We start from the raw sequence: 20,086 nt of genomic DNA, 5'->3' as shown, positions 1-20,086 counted from the left end.
TAGGGAATTCGTCTGAGGTAGAGATGAAAAATACAGTTTTAAAAAAGCTCTCCTAATCACAATTCCCCTGCAATTTTCAGTGTAGTGGCCGTATTCATGTTAAATGATTTTTCATCATATAATAGTCTAGACAAAGTGACAATATTAAGCAAATTATTGTTTTATTCTTAATCAGATGATACCTGTCCTTACTTTTCACTACATTGTTATAGCCCTGTAGTTCCACATTAACCACCATGGTTCCATCATAGGACTTCTTTAGATTTGCATTTAAGGGAGGGATATTCAAAAATCTCAGCCAGAGGCTTTTGTCAATTATATCACATTAGCGTTTTAAAGCGAAGACGCTCACTTTCCAATCGCATGGTCCTTGGCTTCTCTAAACTACATTTTCTTGAATTCTGCAGGAGGCAGCCACATACGGGAAAGCGGGTGCCCCTGCTTTAAAACACTAATGTGATATTGTCATGTGGGAATCACTTAGCTACAAATGTAAGGATTCCACAGAACATAGCCATTGCCATTAAAGTGAAATCACAGGGCTATAATCTGACAATTTTCTAATTATTTCCCATTGGAACATAGTTTCCAAACGGATGTGTGCAGGATGTCTTTATTAGTCCCAGTGAATGTTATATGGCTTTCTTCCCAATAGCCATGAATAATTGCAATGAATATGAACTAAATAAAAATTGATATTATATACAAGATAAGTATGATTTAACTGCTTTAAACCATAGACTAATTTATGTCAGCTCTCTAGAGGAACATGGGTTTGGAACAGTTTTTATTCCTGACTTATGTTGGCAAAGTAAAAACTAATAATTTCAAAGATCTCAGTAACTTCATGGCATTTATTAAATTAAACTATTTATTGCTAGAATTTTTCTTTCATTTTTTTAAAAAAGCAAAATAATATGACTTTTTATATGGTGCAGTGTTGAATCTTCTCCTCTAAAAGTAGCCATAAATAATTCACACTAAATTATTACTTGGTTGTATACCATATGTCTTCTTACAGAGAATATTTGTGCTATTTTCTTACCCTTCCCTCTTCCTATTGCAACCATAATTGCAATATTATGCAGCTTGCTTGGCTATCACGATTCATGAACCTGAAAGCAGAACTAGAAATGATATAGCTCAAGAAATAAAGCTATGCTCTTCTGTTGGTTTCAGGGGCTTCAGCATGCCATTAAGCAGTCCTGGCATTGCAATAATGAATGATTAGTATTAATAACCACATTTTTATTTTTGTATATAATCATTATCAATATTTATTATTTATTTAGCTCCATCTGTGTCAATAGTACTTTGACAACAAACCAGTTCTATGCCCCTTGCACTTATGAGCTTATTAAGACATAAAAAGAAAGAGAAAGCAGTGTGGGAAGGGATCAAGTCCAAGAGATAGTGCTTCTTCTATCCCTCCAAGGCCAGGGCTATGGCAGTTGGGTTGGAGGGAAGGACTTTCATCAGCTTCTGGACCAAGGCGTGAAAGGCTCTCCCTCTCTCCCTCTCCCCCTCCCTCCCTCCTTCCCTCCCTACATGGTCAAGACAGTTACCAATCTTATTGCTGGATTCAGCAGCCTGTGACTGTCTTTCAATTCAGCAAATAACTTTCACCCCATCATCCAGATATGACAGATAGTGGCAAATGAAAAACCGGCCTAGCCTACCTAGCATTTAGGTCCTACTACAATCAATAGGACTAGTTAATCATGACTAAAACATTATTGATTTCAGTTGTTCTTGTTGTTGATTGTTGTCAGGTTGACTTCAATTTATGGAAACGTTATGAATAAAAGATCTCCAACTTGCCTTGTCATCAATAGCTCTGTTCACATGTTGCAGACTTATGATCATAGCTTTCTTGATTGAGTCTATCCACCTGTATTTTAATGTGTTAAATATTGTATTTGTAGAAAATCAGCTCACTGGCCACTTTGGGACTGTTACACCAGCTGGTGGTGGGAGAGTCAGTTGAAGGATTGGGTAGTAGTGAGAGGGCTACACAGGACCATCTAGTTGGCTACAAGGAAGTCTCCTGGTGGGAGTAAGGTGCTGCTGGACTAGCCAGCTAATTAGCCTAATTGACTGGGAATAAACTCATTGACTGTGCGCTAAGTGTTGTTGTATTAATGTCTTATATATTTTTTGTTTTTTCCTTTTAGTTTGTTTATCCCTGTATTGTTGTTTTTCATTCAATGTATAGGGAAACTGGGGCAGCAATGCAAGTTGTGCAGGGCAGAGGGAGATATGGCGATGGAAGAGTCACATGAGGAAGGAGAGAAAGGCATTTAATGCCAGCCTGGGGAACTCAGAGAGTGAGCCAGGCAACCCACCAAATCTCACCTTACTCTTATACAATACCAGGTCAGTCAAGAATAAGACACATATAATCTATGATCTCCTCGAGGATGAAGGGGCTGACCTGGCATGCTTCACTGAAACTTGGCTGGGAGATTATCGTGATCCAACCTGGGCTCAGGCCCTCTCAGCTGAATACAGTGTTAGTGAGCAGGTAAGGAAAGGGGGGGGGGGTGGAGTAGCTGTGGTCTATAAAGACCATCTTAACCTGAGCAGAATACTAACTAGGGAGCTGAATCATATTGAATGTGAGTGCTTGAGTCTGAAAACCATGGATTGACTGGGGATTCTGTTGGTTTACCATCCACCTCGCTGCCTAACAGTCTCTCTAGCCAAGCTCATGAAACTGGTCTCGGGCTGTTGTTGGAGTCACCCAGACTTCTGCAACTGGGTGACTTCAATATACCACAGGAAGCCAGTGTGTTAGGTGCAGTTCGGGAGTTTATGGTATCCATGACAAACATGGCCCTCTCCCAATTGGTTTCTAGACCAATGTACTCAGCAGGTCATACTCTTCATGCAATTTTCAACTTGGAACATACAGATCTGTGAGCATAGGTGATCAATACCTCCAAGTTGTAATGGACAAATCATTTTTGGTCAAGGTTAGTATCACAGCTACAACCTACCCCTGCAAGTGTGGAGGACCTATTAAAATGATCTGCCCTCAAAAGCTAATGAATCCTTTGAGATTCCAGGAGGTCTTAGAGCAGTGGTTCCCAACCTTTGTTTTGGACTTCAACTCCCAGAAATCCCAGCCAGCTTACCAGCTGTTAGGAACTATGAAAGATGAAGTCCAAAACATCTGGAGGCCCAAGGTTGGGAACCACTGCTTTAGAGGGTTCTGTGGCTGACATCACCAACAATTCTGTTCAATCCCTGGAAATAAATGGAATCAATGTCTAACCAGAGCTATTGACACAATCATTCCTAAACGTCCTCTCCAACCCGTTACAAATCAGGCTCCTGGTATACAGATACCCTCAGGGAAATGAAATGGGAAGGATGGTGACTAGAATGCAAATGGCAGAAAACCCAACTTTTATGTGACAAGACATGGTATAGAGGACACCTTCGCCCCTATAAGATGGCAATGCGTGCAGCGAAGAAAACTTTAATCTCTGCACACATTGCATCTGCAGATTCACGTCCAGCTGAGTTGTTCAGAGTGGTGAGAGGCTTAACCCAGGTGCCCTCCACTCTGAACCCATTATTAGAGTCTTGAACCTTCAATAGTTCACTGTGATGCTTTTAACAACCATTTTTCAGATAAAATATCTCTCATAAGAGCTGATTTATATGCTGTCATTGGCACTGAGGCCAACAACGAGGTGTCGACACTCTGTGAGTGGGATTACATGGAATCAGTTTTAGCTGGTGAATACTGTTGATGTGGACAAGCTGCTGGCGCTAGTAAAGAGCACAACCTGCTTTCTTGATCCCCCTCCCTCTTTGCGGGTTGTTGAGGGAGGAGATGCAATTCAATCTCAAATACAACTAATTATCAATGCATCTCAGGAAGGGGAACTTTCCATCCTGTTTGAAAGAACCAGTAGTTAGACTACTTCTGAAAAAATCCTTCCTGGATCCCCTGGACCTTAATAATTAAAGACCAGTATTTGACCTTCCTTTTTGGGGCAAGGTGATTGAGAAGGCAGTTTTGGATGACACACACTTCCTTGACCCATATAAATTAGGAATGCTTACATAGAAATACATAAGCTTTGTGTAGTGTTAAGGGGGAGAAAGTATTATAGTGATACATAGTAAATTATTGTCTAGATTTCTTAGATTTCTTAGGCAATCATTACAATTAGATAAAGGTTTAAAAGAAATAATCTGACAAGAATAATTGAGATGAACTTTTAATGAATAAAAGCCAGAAGAGAAGAAAAGAAGAACGTGAGATAATTCAAGAAGATAGAAGAAGATACAATTATCAGGCTTAAAATTAGTTGACAATATCACTCCTCTCTTTGTTATAGAGCAGTGATTCTCAACCTGGGCTCCACAGATGTTTTTGTCCTTCAACTCCCAGAAATCCTAGCAGCTGGTAAACTGGCTGGACGAAAGGACATAGTGTGTAATGGGGGTTAATGTATTATCTTTTTTCTTATAAACAGGACGGAACAAAGCGCTATGGTAAGAAGATGATTCTCCCTGCTTTCCCCATTCATTGGATAAAGTCCTATAATGACAGAGAATGGAGGCCAGGTTTGAAAAGAAAAAAGGGGAGTTAGCTACAAGAATAGTAGGATCCCCAATCATATCTAAGGAATCCTGAAAAGTTAATCCACCAGAAGTAAGATAGTGCAAGACAAAAAAGATATTTTGATTATAACAAAGGCAGCATCATAGTAACCTCTTTTTGTATTAGACAGAAATCAATACTATGTTTTTGTGTATATGTTCAGTCATCCATATGTAAGAACTCTGTATCTATGGATTCAACCATCTTTGCCTTGAAAATACAAATGAGGCTTGGTTTTGCCATTTTATATAAGGGACTCCATTATAATTTGCCATTGTATATAATGGTAATTGCGCAGCCACAGATTTTGGTGTCAATGGAGGATCCTAAATTTTATTTATTTATTTATTACAATATTTATATCCCGCCCTTCTCACCCAACAGGGGACTCAGGGCGGCTTACAATAAAACACACATATAAAAACTGTACACTATAAATCAGTTAAAAAATTAACTTACATAAGACATTCATAAAACACATTATAAAATACAGATAGACGTATTCAAGTTTAAAAGACTGGGTCTGTCAACTGAGTTCCAGCGTACATAATAGTAATTAATGCTGCTGATTCTTATTCGAAAGCCTGGCCCCACAACCAAGTTTTAACCTTCCTACGGAAGGATAGGAGGGAGGGAGCCTGCCTGACTTCACTGGGGAGGGAGTTCCATAGGCGGGGAGCCACTACTGAAGAGGCCCTGTCTCTCGTCCCCGCCAGCCGCACCTGTGAGACTGACGGGACCGCGAGCAGGGCCTCATCTGATGATCTTAAGCTTCGAGGTGGGTCAAAATCAAGCCTCAAGGACCCACTGTGCTCTGGGATGGGAATTCTCCTAATGCAATGCTACTTGTGTTGAATACAGACTAAGGTTATTTTTTATTATAGTACATTTTAAAATTTGGCATCTGAATTACTTTTCATACAGTGCTGCTAAAGTTACTTCACTTCTCAATATGCAGCAAATAGTTTTTGTATCTCATCTGCCAAGCACACTTCCAACATCCTCTATGTCTAATTGCAATGTTTCTGTTTCTGTGGGCCTAATCATTCTCTTATTGAGCACTGACAACCGTGAAGAGCTCCCTGACCCAACCTAGTCTATAACACTTTAATAAAGTTGTGTCCTGTTTTAAACTCAGCACTTTGCAACCTTCTTCTAAATCTCCCTATGTTTTTGTACTGGAATCTATTATAGATATATCCTGGGGCTTATAAGAAGTGGATAATGCAAGATGTTATGTACTTTGTATCCTCTGCAGCTTGTAGATTCTTGATAATACATGACATTTTCTTGGTAATATTTAAGACAGGTCAGTGGAATATTGATTTCAGTGTGAAATAGGGAATGATGGATTTCAACAGGAAACTTAACCTGTCAAAATATCTGCTCCCACCTTCCACAAATGTATTTTCCTATCAACGCTGAAGTGATAAAACTGAAAAAGAGCTTCACCGAAGGCCACCATGGAGGGGGAGATACAATTGCCAACAAATTAAGCAATATCCACAGATTATTCCTAACTCTGCTGTCTGATAAGGAAAATGTATATTATAATTTTTATTTTCCCTTCTTGCAATGTAAAACTGCCACTAGGTATAATGTACATAAACAATTTGATCCCAAACTAGTGCCAGGTTGTAAACAAACACTGAAAATATACAGGGAAGAGTTTCTTTCTGAAAGAAGATACTTTTCTGTTCTGTTGCCATCCTCAGTATATATTTTTTAAGTTTCTTTCAATTAACAATGTACTCTATGGAGGTTGATTTTATAATAAAACAACTAATGCTTAGGTAAAAAGTGTGATTAGTTAAATCTAGTTAGATTTTTAAAGAAAATATTGGGCATTTTGAAGTAAATCCAATGTCAGTTCCAGCCAAATAGGAAAATTGAAATGTGCAGGATCTTTTATTCTCCATATGGGTAAATGTCCACATTGTAGTCAACTTGAGTTGGGACCAACATAGAACATAGCCTTTGACATTGTTATATTTGCTTGTATGGATGTTAGGATATGGATCGGTGTCATGTAACCATGCATTCGGGATGTGCACAGTACCGTTTTTCAAAAAGGGGATCCAGGAAATCTGGCAGATTTGGAAACTGAATCCCCAGAAATGGAATGGGCGGCAAGGCTTAGTTTGACTCTGCTGAAATGGATTATATGGCTGCCAAAAAAAAAAGCTGCTTTCAGTTGTTTTCAGTAGCGCTATAGCGCATGTGGGGGAGGGTTCCCCCTTAGCCTTGGCTGGGCCAATCAGAGCAAGAAAACGGATCAGAGCAAGAAAGCAGATTCACTAAGCTGGTCTACATATACCAGGGCAAGCTCTTCCATTTTCCTATGGCTCTTGGCTTCAGAGAGATAGAGATAGAGATAGAGATAGAGATAGAGATAGAGATAGAGATAGAGATAGAGATAGAGATAGAGATAGAGATAGACAGATAGACAGATAGATAGAGATTAAGAGAGAGATTGCGAGAGAGATTGTGTGCTAGCTAGCTCCGTGTTTGGTCTCAATGCCGTTGCTGCTTAGGATTGCTTTTGGACTCCATTCTAATGTTTTCTTTTGGCAATTTTCTTTTGGCAATTTTATTTAAAGGGCATTTGGGGGAGTTTGTTTATTTTTATTTTTTTTACCTTGGGGGATGGTTCAGTGAAGGGAGCGGATAACCTGACTCCCTTGAGGCCCCACAGGGAGAATTAAATCTCTCCCCAGCCCTATCTATCTTCTTGCTTCTGTACTCTGTCTTGTACCTTCCTTTCCCCTCTCCAAAATATTAAGAAATTATTTTACAAAAAAGCCCTTTTTTTCTTCTCGTTCACCTCTTTGACAGACTCATTTATTCTCCTCCCCTGTCCTACCTTCTGGCTTGTGTGTACTCCTGCCCAGTTCACCTGGCTTGACAATCGTGTAGAAATACAAAAGCTTAGAAACAGTATTTGTATTTATTAGTAAAAAAAACTTTGAAAATTCATATAAATTGTGGGATGGGTGGATCTTTATGAAAGTTGGCAGGAATGTTACCCTGCTGCAACTCCTATACCATTGCTATGGAGAAATTCCAATTTATATCTTTTGGGGGGGGGGGGTGTAAAGGAGATTTTATTTTTAGAAACTTTAAGAATTTCCTAAAAATAAGTGGATGGCCCAAACATTCTGAAATGTGTTGGGCTTGTAGTGGTAAATGTGTCCTCCAAGTGTGGCCATTTTGTCCCAATAGCCCTAAAAATGACAGAAAAGGGAACCTTGGAGTTTCCCCCAATCCTGCCAATGGGCCAGATCTCCTCGGAGTGAGGATGGAACTTCCAGCTGGCAGATCAATAAACTGTATTTTTCCCCTCCCAAATTCAGGCAATTCCCAAAAAAATGGAATGGGAGCACCTGAAAATCGGTCATCGAAAACAGCACAGGGTTTACCTGAATTGCACACCCCTACCATGCCTACACTGCTAAGTTAAATAAAGTTATGTATGGAAACAATAGAAATAGAGGTGTTTTCTCATTTATAAGTATTGGAATGTTCCTTTTCCATAGGGTTTTTGCATTTATCATACTGGAAGCAGAATTCTGTCAATGTCATGATCATTTTTAAGCCATGATAACTGCCACAAGAATTGTATATGCTCAGAGATAGAAGACACCAATTATCCCGAGGCAAGGATAATGGCGGATGAAGATCTGTGAATTAGTCAAGATGCACAGATTGGCTATGCTGATTAAGAGAAATCTTTTACTAACTTTAAGAGAGATCAGGACATGTTCATCACATTTTCACAACAGTGGATGTATTCATCAACTGTGGGATCCATGAATTACTGAAATATTGCCTAAATCACTCCCTTTAATGATGATTACATTACCTTTTAAAGGGAGTAGACCAATAAAAAATGATAACCATTGGATATAGAGTAGAGCAGCCATAATTGGGGGAGAGGTCTTTTGTGTATGTTTCTTTTTTCCATTTTGTTTTGTTTAAATAGTTCCCTATAGTTTAGTTGTAGTAGACAGTTGGTAGTTGTATAGTTTGGGTAGTTTTAGTCATCTAAAAAGTTCATTTGTTAGTTTTATTCTGGTTTTTTTCTTGGATCAAAATGATTTTAAAAAAAAGAAGAATGTGTTTTGAAACCAAATTCTCCAACAGAAAGTCTGTTCCTGTTTGTGTAGATATTTAATTTTAACCACTGGACTGATTATTTAATATATTTTATATTGTATTCATGTCAGCAAAGGAGAAAAAGATCCCCTTCACAGAGAAAAGTCCTAACAAATGAAAGAGAGATTATAATATCTAATGTCTTTGTTTAACAGATTGCAGCTTTATCCCTCAGGAGTCAGCAACCGAATTTGTTCTTTTTACATAGAAGCAGAAATCGTGTGTTTCATCTATTTTTAAAGAAACATCTGTTGCTTTACATGGTACAAGTTGTCCAGGAGAGGCAATGTACCAGATGCTTCAAAAACCAGATCTTCTGACCATGAGACTATGACTCTCTAGTGATTTTTCTTTTGCATGGGTATTACACTGCTGCATTCAACTACCAAGAAGGAGAAAAAGAAAAGGTGTAAGAGAAGGAAAGAGAGGGAGAGGTAACTGCAAAAAATAATTTGTCAGTCACTGTCTCTATCCATTACATGTAAAGGATGCAATTTCTTTATTATTCATAAAGAAAAGGATTACTCAAATCAGTACATGGGTAGTGAAGGTTTTAGTCTGAACTTTAAAGGCGCCATTTGTGACACTGAATCCTATCTTCTGAGCATTCCCAATACACTGAATAGTTCTTTTCAAATTTGGACTAAAACCCAGTGTAGATTCATCACTACACTTACACAAGAGGCACCTCTCTACTAAGTGGAAGCACAATATTGTGAATAAAAAAGGCAGCTTTCCACCTAACCCCAAATAAAGCTTCGTTGATGTCTTCAAGTCATTTCTGACTTATAGTAACCCTAACTTGTTCAGAGCAGATATGCCATTATCTTCTTTGATGCTGATTGTGTGCTACATATCCAAAATCACCCAGAGGATTTCCATGGCTGAGCAGAAATTTGAGCCTTGGTCTCCTGAGTCCTTGCACAACATTGAAATCTCCACAATATACTGACTCTAAATGGGTAGAAACTAAAAGCAGTCACATCGAAAGAGAATGATGAAGCACAACTGCTCAATGGTTCCTCTTTCTTATGTCTCTCCTGGAGCCGCATTTGCATTTGTTATACAACAGCCCCCAAGCCCCCAACGGGATAATGAGCAATCATAATTTAAACAACAGGAATATATAATATATGGAATATTTTTCCCAAAAGAAAGGCAATGTTCTATTGTTGGTTAAATGTTTCATTCAGTTTTGAAAGGCCCATCCGTTCACAATGGCTGCCTTGACCCAAACGTTATAAATAGTACAGTCAGCTGTTCACATTTGCTAGATGAGAGGCTCAGGATCCAATGAAAGTGGAAGGGGGACACCAAAATTTTAAAAATTGATTTTTTTTTACCCAAGAGACTACCGTTCTAGGAATATCTAGGTTCTCCAGTATGATTCTAGGGTCAATATCCAATCTTCAGTGGAAGTTGGTTACGGAGTTGATTGGACAGGACATTTTAATCACTTCTGTGAATAATTAAATTCTCAAATGTGAATGGCCAAGTATTCTAGAGCCATTCACCAGATCATTCTTGGGCTCCATATCAATACTTTGACAATTCTTCCTTAAAACTGATTCCTCAGGAGAGCCTTGCATGATTTGAAACTCTAGATCAGTGGTTCTCAACCTGTGGGATCCCAAGTGTTTTGGCCTACAACTCCCAAAAATCCCAGCCAGTTTACTTGCTGTTAGGATTTCTGGGCATTGAAGGCCAAAACATCTGGGGACCCACAGGTTGAGAACCACTGCTCTAAATATACAGCCTAAAACTTCACTTTAAAAAGCTGATCATTACTTTATTTATTTATTTATTTCTATCCTGCTTTTCCTCCAGAGTGGGACCAAATATTTGTATTTTTCTCTCTCCTGAGATGGAAGAAAGATAAAGATGAAGAGAACCCTGTATTTCTGTGGAATTAACTTGATCCGCCTACAATGCACATTTGCTACCCATAAGACTAGTATGAACATCTGGCTATAATGCTCACTGTCAGCAAAAACATTGTCTGCCTTCAAAGAGAAACTGCTGATAAAGGAGTAAAGGTCCAACCCAGTGATCCATTTAATAATTTCTTTTTTAGCTTTCCTGCTCTGCCTCTTAATCCATCATCTTTGAAATGACAAGGCTGCTCACTATTTAATCCATTATATGTAAGACCAAAGAAAACTTCTCACAAATCAATCTGTACTTTACTGTACAGATTCTGAAGAGAACTCAAAATATATTAAAATAATCTCAAATTAGGACTAAGCAGTCCCAGTCTTTTGGCCCTTGCTGTGCTTTTCAGCCTTAAGTCCCATTTTCTTCCATTTTTGAGGGATGAGGGATGAATAGGTTGACTTACAGAGGGAGAAACAGATCAATAATCTTTTTTTAAAAACTGTAATCTAATTTATGCATGCCTACTTGAAATACTTTTTTGAATTCAAGAATACAAATTCTAAGTACACAGAATGGCAGCCTCATTCTGAGAAATAATGCTGATGGAGAGTTGTACAAAGCATTTCACCTATAGCAGCTGTCATGATTACAAGATAAATACTAATAATCAATACTGATACATGCAAAGTTGGGCATGGTTATGTTAAAAAACCAAATATGGATACCCATGCTCTGTGAAAACTGAACAGCCTTCCATATGTTGTGGGGCTGAACCTCCCAGAATTCTTTACCATCATCTGGTCCCCTTGGGGAAATAGGGCAGAATACAAATAAAGTTTGATTATTATTATTATCTGTGCCAACTAGTGCTGGTAGGAATTGCAGGCCCGGTAACATCTGGAAATCTATACAGCTCTTATTCATATGTTATGGTGCATAAGACAGCTGTGAAACAAGAAAGTTCCGAATATCCTATTCTCAAACAAGATGACCTGAATGGGTTGCTGCCATGCGGCTTAATATGAAAAGATGCTGAATGTATGGCTGCCATTCCAACAAGTGGCCTATTTTTCAAATATAGGGAAGTTATAGCTTGAAAGTTTCCCCATTGTTATCCCCCGAGTTGTTCAGAAATGTTTTTCCTTTAAGCAAGTTCTAATAGCTGTCACTATGATTTAAAGGCTTCTACTAGAATCTCTCACACAGAGTATGGTTGCCTAAATTACTTTGGACCTAATTTTAGATAAACTGTTATAGCAAGTATTGAATAAATGCATGAGTAAGCAAAGAAAAGGAAAACAGATATTCAATATTTGTGACTTGTGTTATCTTTTTAGAGTGTTTGAATAGAAGTAGTTTAGGTTTGCTAATTAGGTTTCATGCACACATACAAAAAATACATGTTCAAACATAGTGCATTACATTCATCCTCTCTCTAAAAAGCTTGTCGGGATGTTACCGTTGGGTAACTAAGAACTGAAAGCACCAATCAGCTAAACATGTATTTCCCTGTAAGATGCTACCATATCCGCAGGAATATTAATGCCAAAGCATGATAATCCCAGAGCATTAAAAGACATTTAGTTAAACACTACTGTTGAGATGAAAAATTAAGCTACATTATCCCAAAAATGCTACATTTGCAGAATTAAATGCCTTTAGAATTATAATCACACACATTTTACACTTCCCTTAAATCAACATGGAGCCCCCGATGGCACAGCAGGTTAAACCACTGAGCTACTGAACTTTCTGACCAAAATGTCGATGGTTCGAATCCATCGCTGTCAGCCCCAGCTTCTGCCAACTAAGCAGTTTGAAAACATGCTAATGTGAGTAGATCAAATAGGTACCGCTCCGTCGGGAAGGTAATGGCGCTTCCATGCAGTCATGCCAGCCACATGACCTTGAAGACATCTACGGACAATGCCGTCTCTTTGGCTTAGAAATGGAGATGAGCGCCAACCCCCAGAGTTGGACATGATTAGACTTAATGTCAGGGGAAAACCTTTACCTTTACCTTAAATCAACATATATACTGTAAAGGACTAATAACGTCTAAGGCTCTTTCAGGCAGGGGCGAATCTTTTTTATCCCACCGCTGCCATCACTGTGTAAAGGAGGGTAGCTTAGAAGACCCAATTAATAATGAATAGATGTTCCAAATAATAAAAGATAACTGCCACCGATTAGTGAAAATGCAGCCACCACTGTGTGCAGAGACACCTTTAGATTATAAAAGTGCTCAACCACCCAATAGCTCAGAGGAAGACTTTTACTTTATTCGGTGTTAAAATGGTAACACAATTGTGCTGAGGGAGTCTATAGACGACAGAGGCTTTGATGTTGAAAGAACAATATCAATTTTATTCAGGCACAAGCTTGGTGGTTGCAAAAGATGTTTCACTTAGAGGTATTCTTATTAATAGTTACAATACTAGAATGAGATGAATCAAACTCTCTAAAGTATCACTTCTTTTACTCAAAGTAGTTAACACTTCTTCCTCTGCTCCTTTTAAACTGTTACTTCAATGGATCTCTATGAGTCCAGCTGGGATTGGTTCCCAAAGTCTGAAACTTGGACTATCCAGTGACTTCAAACCACAGTCACCCCCATGATATACTATCACAGATTCTCTGTGCCTTTCCAGGACACAGACTACATTAAATAAGTCACCAAACTTATTTAAAACTGACTCAAAATGAACCATTGAGTCTTGTTGATCCCATCAACCTGGAATCAATCTTCCCTGTGCCTCATCAGAGCACAGACTGAGGCTTCACTTTTTAAAAACCTCTTCACTTCTCCTCCCCTTGGCAGATGGCTCTGCCCACATCTCCATGGCAACTGCCTCAGAGGAGATCCAGTAAATGGCTGCCGCCGTCTCATACCTACGTAACCAAACCACAAGCACATAGTTAAACACAACAAACATGAATACAAAACTCATACTTCATTACATATACCAACAGACAAACTGTAGCATATGCAGCATTACAAATGTTGGCAATACTATTTTCTCTTAATATTCAATATATTCAATATTACACAGTCTTATACAATGTGTTCAATATTACTCAGTCTTATTCTATGGAGGAAAAAGAACATTTTCCCTTTTTGCACAAACCCTATATTTTCTTCAGAGAATATGAGCCTCCTGTGCAGAAAATGATGTTTCTTGTGCATAGAAAACAAGACTCTTACATATCACATAAAATCCATGCATTTTTCTCTACACAAAAATTCTGCGCAACACTTGGTAGCATTTAAAAACAAGGAGAACAATGCAGAGGGGAGAAAACTATTTTCATTATTGTCTTCTCATGATAAAATGAAAGAACTGAATATTTATATTCCTATGATGTACATAGCAGTGCTAGCATGCTAGTTTGAAGTTCATAATCTTAGGATGTGTGAACTTATTTAGATGGCAACTATAAAGCATAAAGTCCAGGTTTAATATGCTACAGTATATGGCAATTAAGTTTGCAGCACCTTATGGAAGTCCCTCCACATTTTTGTGTCCCTGTCCACTGTGTAACAAATAGCCCAGCTGCCTCTATGTGCAAGATGAAGATTTTGGCATCTGTCATAAATCTACTTTACCGCTTATTTGGAATGCTATGCAAAAATCTTAAGGAGGGAGGTGAAAGACAAAGAAATCATCAAACTCTGATTTACTATACAAGACAGAAGATCATCTTTAAGAAACATTTAATATCCCAGATTTAGAAATCTGCTCAAATATAGATTTTGTTTCTCACTAGCAAAAATCACTCAGCTAGTTAGGCTTCTGAAACGGATGATCCCTTGTGTTGTCTCTTCCCGTTAGACTCAGCCAGTCTGGCACATATACAATTCATGTCTGTGAAACATGTGAGCTGTGTTCCCTACTGTGCCTATAAAATGCAAAAAAAAATGAGATTACTCTCTGCTCCATTCCAGCCCAGTTTGATTCAATAAGATGCAGCATATGGTAGCATTATGCAATGACTGCTGTAGACTGATAGTACAGGAAAAGTGCACCACATGGGGAAAAATGTTTGTATCTCTCCAATGCTCAAGTCTGCCACAAGCAACGCCAGCTTCACAAGTCTGATGCTGTGACACACTTTTAGATTCAAGTAACATCTGCTGAAATCCATTGACAAATCATGCTCTATTGATTACAAGGATAATTCTCATGGCATTGTTTACACTGTACAATTACATGAAAACTATTTAGATGAATATTTACATTTCAGTATGTGATTGTTGTATAAAATGAGTACATATCATCATGCTGGACATATTTCTTCTCACTGTAGACAGGTTTGGTCACAATATTTTCAGCTTCAGCGTTTGTGAGCAAGCATTGAGTCTGCATATCTCTCAGGACCTCATCACATGGATGAGGTCCAGCATTGTGATTCACCAGCCTCCATGGCAAATTGGGGTGGCAGCAGGGAAATCTTGGTGTGTTGCCATGTGGATTAATCCTGCGATAGCCCCATTTTTCCTAACGGAACACAGAGAGGCTACCATGTTTGTGGTGCAGCATCCTACCACACTGTTGCCCCAGTTCACCTATGGAGCCCCCCTACCCAGAAGTCAGCCTACATCATCTTATGGGCAGCATGGAGCTCCATGAGTGAACTGGGGCAAAAGCATCCTAGGACACTTATTATTTTTTACATGTGATGAGGTCATCATTCTCTCATCCCATTCTTCTCACATATGGTTGCCAGGTCAAAACTATCACAGGCCCCAGGATTTCAGAACCAAAACCTGAGATCTGAGGAAAAGAGATATTATGATGGCGATATCTCAAACAATAACTCTGGTGATGTTATTATGTATGTCAGGTTAAGCATTAGTCACTGTTACACAGCGTTTTGGTACAAATTAAAAGCACAAACACATATACTCATTTTAAGGCAATTATCTTGCCTTGAGATTCACCCCTTTGAAGATTGGAAAAAGGAGTCTAGGCCTTGAGATCTGGGAACCATAATACATGCAGTCTATTTAACTCAGCGTTTCTTGTTATGCCTGAAATATGAATGTATTTACTATTGCTTTACTAACCAGGAGTGCATTCACACTGCATAATAACAGCAGTTTGATATTACTTCAGATGTTGAGGCTCCAGCCAATACAATCTTGCTATTTGGAATTTGATGGAGTATTTGGAATTCTCTGCTGGAGAACTCTAGTCTACCATCTGGCTCTTTAACCAGAAATGCCAAATATTTCATTCAAACTATAAATTCCAGGATTCTGTCAAACTGCTATAAATATACAGGGTAGCTTTATCTCAAAAATAGTTATTATTAATTTAGTCACAATAAAACCTAAATATAAAAAACACAGTTAACTTACAAGCTAAATTAACAATGATATAAAATTGGGAGCAGATCACAAACTCCTTTTGATGGATCTGCAAAATTTTCTCCCATATAGCTTATTCTATTATCTGTTTTGAAGTCGTCTTCTTCCCAGCATTGTTCTCAATTCTGACTTCCCTCTTTTCAAAAGAGTCAACTGTATGCCTGACATGAAGGAAACCAGATTTTCAAGCCCATTATGTTGAAAGGAGAAACCACTTCCAATTCAAAACACACCTGAGACAGCGTAGACCTGAATACAATCTCTCAGATAAACTGAAAATGTTTTCTTTCATCATGTGATCTCTGTGCCTAATTAGACTCCCAAGGTGACACAGACTGCATGAGGTTCCTCACACATGTGGAGCTATCCTCCTTAAGTGATTCATGAAAGCCTGTGCAGTTTTCAGAAGCATTATTAAGATCTTGCCATTGAGACTGGCATTTGTTGGTAAAATGAAGTTGCTGAGGTATAAATCTTAAAGCCTTGTAGGACCACTTTGAAATATTTTAATATATAAAAGAAAAACCAAGCTGGAATACACATCTACATGCCACAATTCCAAGGTACAGTAGAGTCTCGCTTATCCAACACCCGCTTATCCAATGTTCTGGATTATCCAATGCATTTTTGTAGTCAATGTTTTCATTACATCATGATATTTTGGTGATAAATTCGTAAATACAGTAATTACTACATAGCATTACTGCATATTGAACTACCTTTTCTGTCAGATTTGTTGTTAAACATGATGTTTTGGTGCTTAATTTGTAAATCCAATGTCCAAGAGTAGCCGAAAAGCCTGGCAATTGCTGAGACGCCTGGATAGTGACCCTCTGGTCAACCCTGGACACGCGAACGTGACATCAGATCAGATAGCTCACCAGCTAATTCAGAATGGGAAAACCACCTGCAGCAGAATAAAGATGAAAATCAACAGGGTGCCAGAACTTGAAACCCACCAGTTGTCTTCTCCTCTAAACCTGAAAGAACTCAGAGAAGCCATCAAGCGATGTAAGACTGGTAAAGCACCTGGCCTAGATGACCTGATGATGGAGCAAATCAAACACTTGGGCCCCAAAGCTGAAAACTGGCTTTTGAAATTCTACAATCAATGCCTGGCACACAAACAGATTCCCAGAGCATGGAGGAAAACTAAGATAATTGCCATCTTAAAACCTGGTAAAGATGCCTCCAATGCCAGGAACTACCGACCAATCTCCCTCTTATGTCATCTATATAAAGTCTATGAGAGGATGCTATTAAATCGACTAGGACCTGTTATCGAACCCAAGCTTATTGCATAACAAGCAGGTTTCAGACCAGGGAAAAACTGTACAGGTCAAATTCTTCATCTGACTGAACATATCGAGGAAGGCTACACGAAAGGCTGCATCACGGGAACAGTTTTTGTGGACCTTACGGCAGCCTATGACACGGTGCAACATAGAAAAATGCTGCATAAAGTCTACCATATCATCCGGGACTTTGACTTTACAAAAACCGTCCAGACCCTCTTAGAAAACCGCAGCTTCTATGTGGAATTTCAGGGCCAGAAAAGCAGATGGAGGAGGCAAAAGAATGGTTTACCCAAAGGCAGCGTTCTTGCACCAACCTTATTTAATATCTTCACGAACGATCAGCCACAACCTCCACTCACAAAGAGCTTTATATATGCTGATGACCTTGGCCTTACAACACAAGCAAAAGATTTTGAAACAGTTGAAAAGCAACTCACCAATGCCTTGAAAGATCTCTCCAGCTACTACAAAGAGAACCACCTGAAGCCTAATCCTGCCAAGACACAAGTGTGTGCTTTCCACCTACGTAACCGCGAAGCCAACAGGAAACTGAAAGTTACTTGGGAAGGCCAAGAGCTCGAACACTGTTTCCATCCTAAATACCTTGGCGTCACCTTAGACCGAACACTAACATATAGGAAACACTGCATGAACACCAAGCACAAAGTAGCTGCACGCAATACCATCCTGCGGAAACTGACTGGCAGCGCATGGGGAGCAGACCCACAAGTAATAAGAACATCAGCCCTGGCCTTGTCTTTCTCAACTGCAGAGTATGCCTGTCCTGTTTGGCACAAGTCTGCCCATACAAAGCAGGTGGACATAGCACTGAATGAAACATGCAGAATCATCACGGGATGCCTTAAACCTACACCTGTTGATAAACTCTACAAGTTAGCTGGCTGTCAAGACCCAGGCTGCAGAGCACCAATAACCATGCGCAGAGACCAGAATCTATCTAATATCTTTATTAAAGAATTATATAAAGTCAATAAAAACAAGTGAAGAATAAAGTTCAGAAGCAGACCTTTCAGATGAGGTCAAATATAGTCCAGGAAAATAATGTCCAATATAAGATATTAGAGTTCAAAGTTATAATCCACTTGACCGAAACACACACTTTGCCAAGCAAAGTGTGGGGAAATGACAGGGTCTCTAAAGTTCAAGGTAGCTTGACAACAAGGCTGGAAAATAGGCTTGAATCTTGGCTAGATCAAACTTGAAACGAGGCAACATGAAACATGAACTGAGTCCATAGAAATCCGTGAAACAAGGCTAGGCTGGAAACTTGATCCGTGAAACAAGACAAGGCTGAAAACTCGATCCGAGAAGCAGGGAACTGGGGTACGAAGTCCACACACGATCTCTCTCCTCAAGCTGAACAAATTGACTCCGCAAGGTTCCCCTTGCGGCAAAACCCCTATATAGGATCTTGTTTTCCCGCCAATAGAACACTTTCCCTGGAGAACAAGAAGTGAAACCCAAACTGTGTCCAGATGCATGACTCCTTAGAATTTCCCAAGGGAAGCAGACCTAATCAGCTAACTGTCTGGCAGCGATTCTGAGGCTCCGGCGATTAGCCTCCCTCGCCCCTCTATCTCTATTATAATTGTCCTTTCGGGAAAACGGGGGAGAATTCTGCCCAAGGCTTGTTTGGTTAACTTCCTGAGGACAAACATCCTCCAGGTGGCGAGGCTCCGATTCAAGCTGAACCGGTGGAAATCCCAAATTTTCCTCCTCATCTGCCACAATAGCACTAGGAACGGGACTACAAGGCCCATAAGACATCACACTGGCATTGCCCCTCCTGACGTGCGACAGGAAGTTGCTGCTAACGGTGAGAGAAAAAAGGTTGAACATTGTGAAAGCCACCCACTGCATGGCTATCACCCTCCTCCCACCAGACTCAAATCAAGGAAGGGCTTCATGAGAACCACCACTCCTCTTGATGTTCCTCCAGCAACAGCAAGGGTGTCCCTCTGGGCAGCTAAACCTGGCAATTCTAACTGGATGGCCCCCCAAGAGGGTCTTCCTCCAGGGGCAAACCAGGAATGGGCAACTTGGAAGTCCCTGAACAGACTCAGAAGTGGAGTGGGCAGATCAAAAGACAACTTGGCAAGGTGGCACTACCTGGAGGAATCCTCCACCTTGTGTGACTGTGGAGCTGAACAAACAACTCAGCTTATGTATGCTTGCCCACAATGCCCTGCCTCATGTACGGAGGAGGAGTTGTTCAAAGCTACAGACAATGCGGTTGCTGTTGCCCGCTTTTGGTCCAAAACTATTTAGTTGCTTGTGATTTCTTTTCTTTTTTTATTTTATTTCCATTATTTGAAATGTATTTGCTGTACCAATGCTTTTGACATGAAATAAATAAATTTGTAAATCATAATCTAATTTGATGTGTAATAGGCTTTTCCTTAATCCCTCCTTATTATCCAACATATTCGCTTATCCATTGTTCTGCTGGCCCGTTTATGTTTGATAAGTGAGACTCTACTGTAATCAAATCTTACTTTAATACTGATGAAGCTATAGGCTCCACCAAGTCTTTGGTTAAATGTTTTAGGAAGTGCATTGCAGATGCACAGCACCTACAGCCTCTTTGCTCTCCCACTTTGCTTCATGCCTCTCATTATCTTCTGCCTGAAGCAGTTTATCAATTCTGCTGAATGGCAAGGCAAGCTTTGGAGTCTTACAATGCTTAAATATGCTATTTTATTGTCATTTTATTGTGTGTTTTGGTGTATGCCACAATGTTTGTTT

The sequence above is a fragment of the Anolis carolinensis genome, chromosome 5 (assembly GCF_035594765.1).
Source record: "Anolis carolinensis isolate JA03-04 chromosome 5, rAnoCar3.1.pri, whole genome shotgun sequence".
Taxonomy (NCBI): domain Eukaryota; kingdom Metazoa; phylum Chordata; class Lepidosauria; order Squamata; family Dactyloidae; genus Anolis; species Anolis carolinensis.
The sequence above is the reverse complement of the archived record's forward strand: the minus strand, read 5'-3'. Positions refer to the sequence as shown.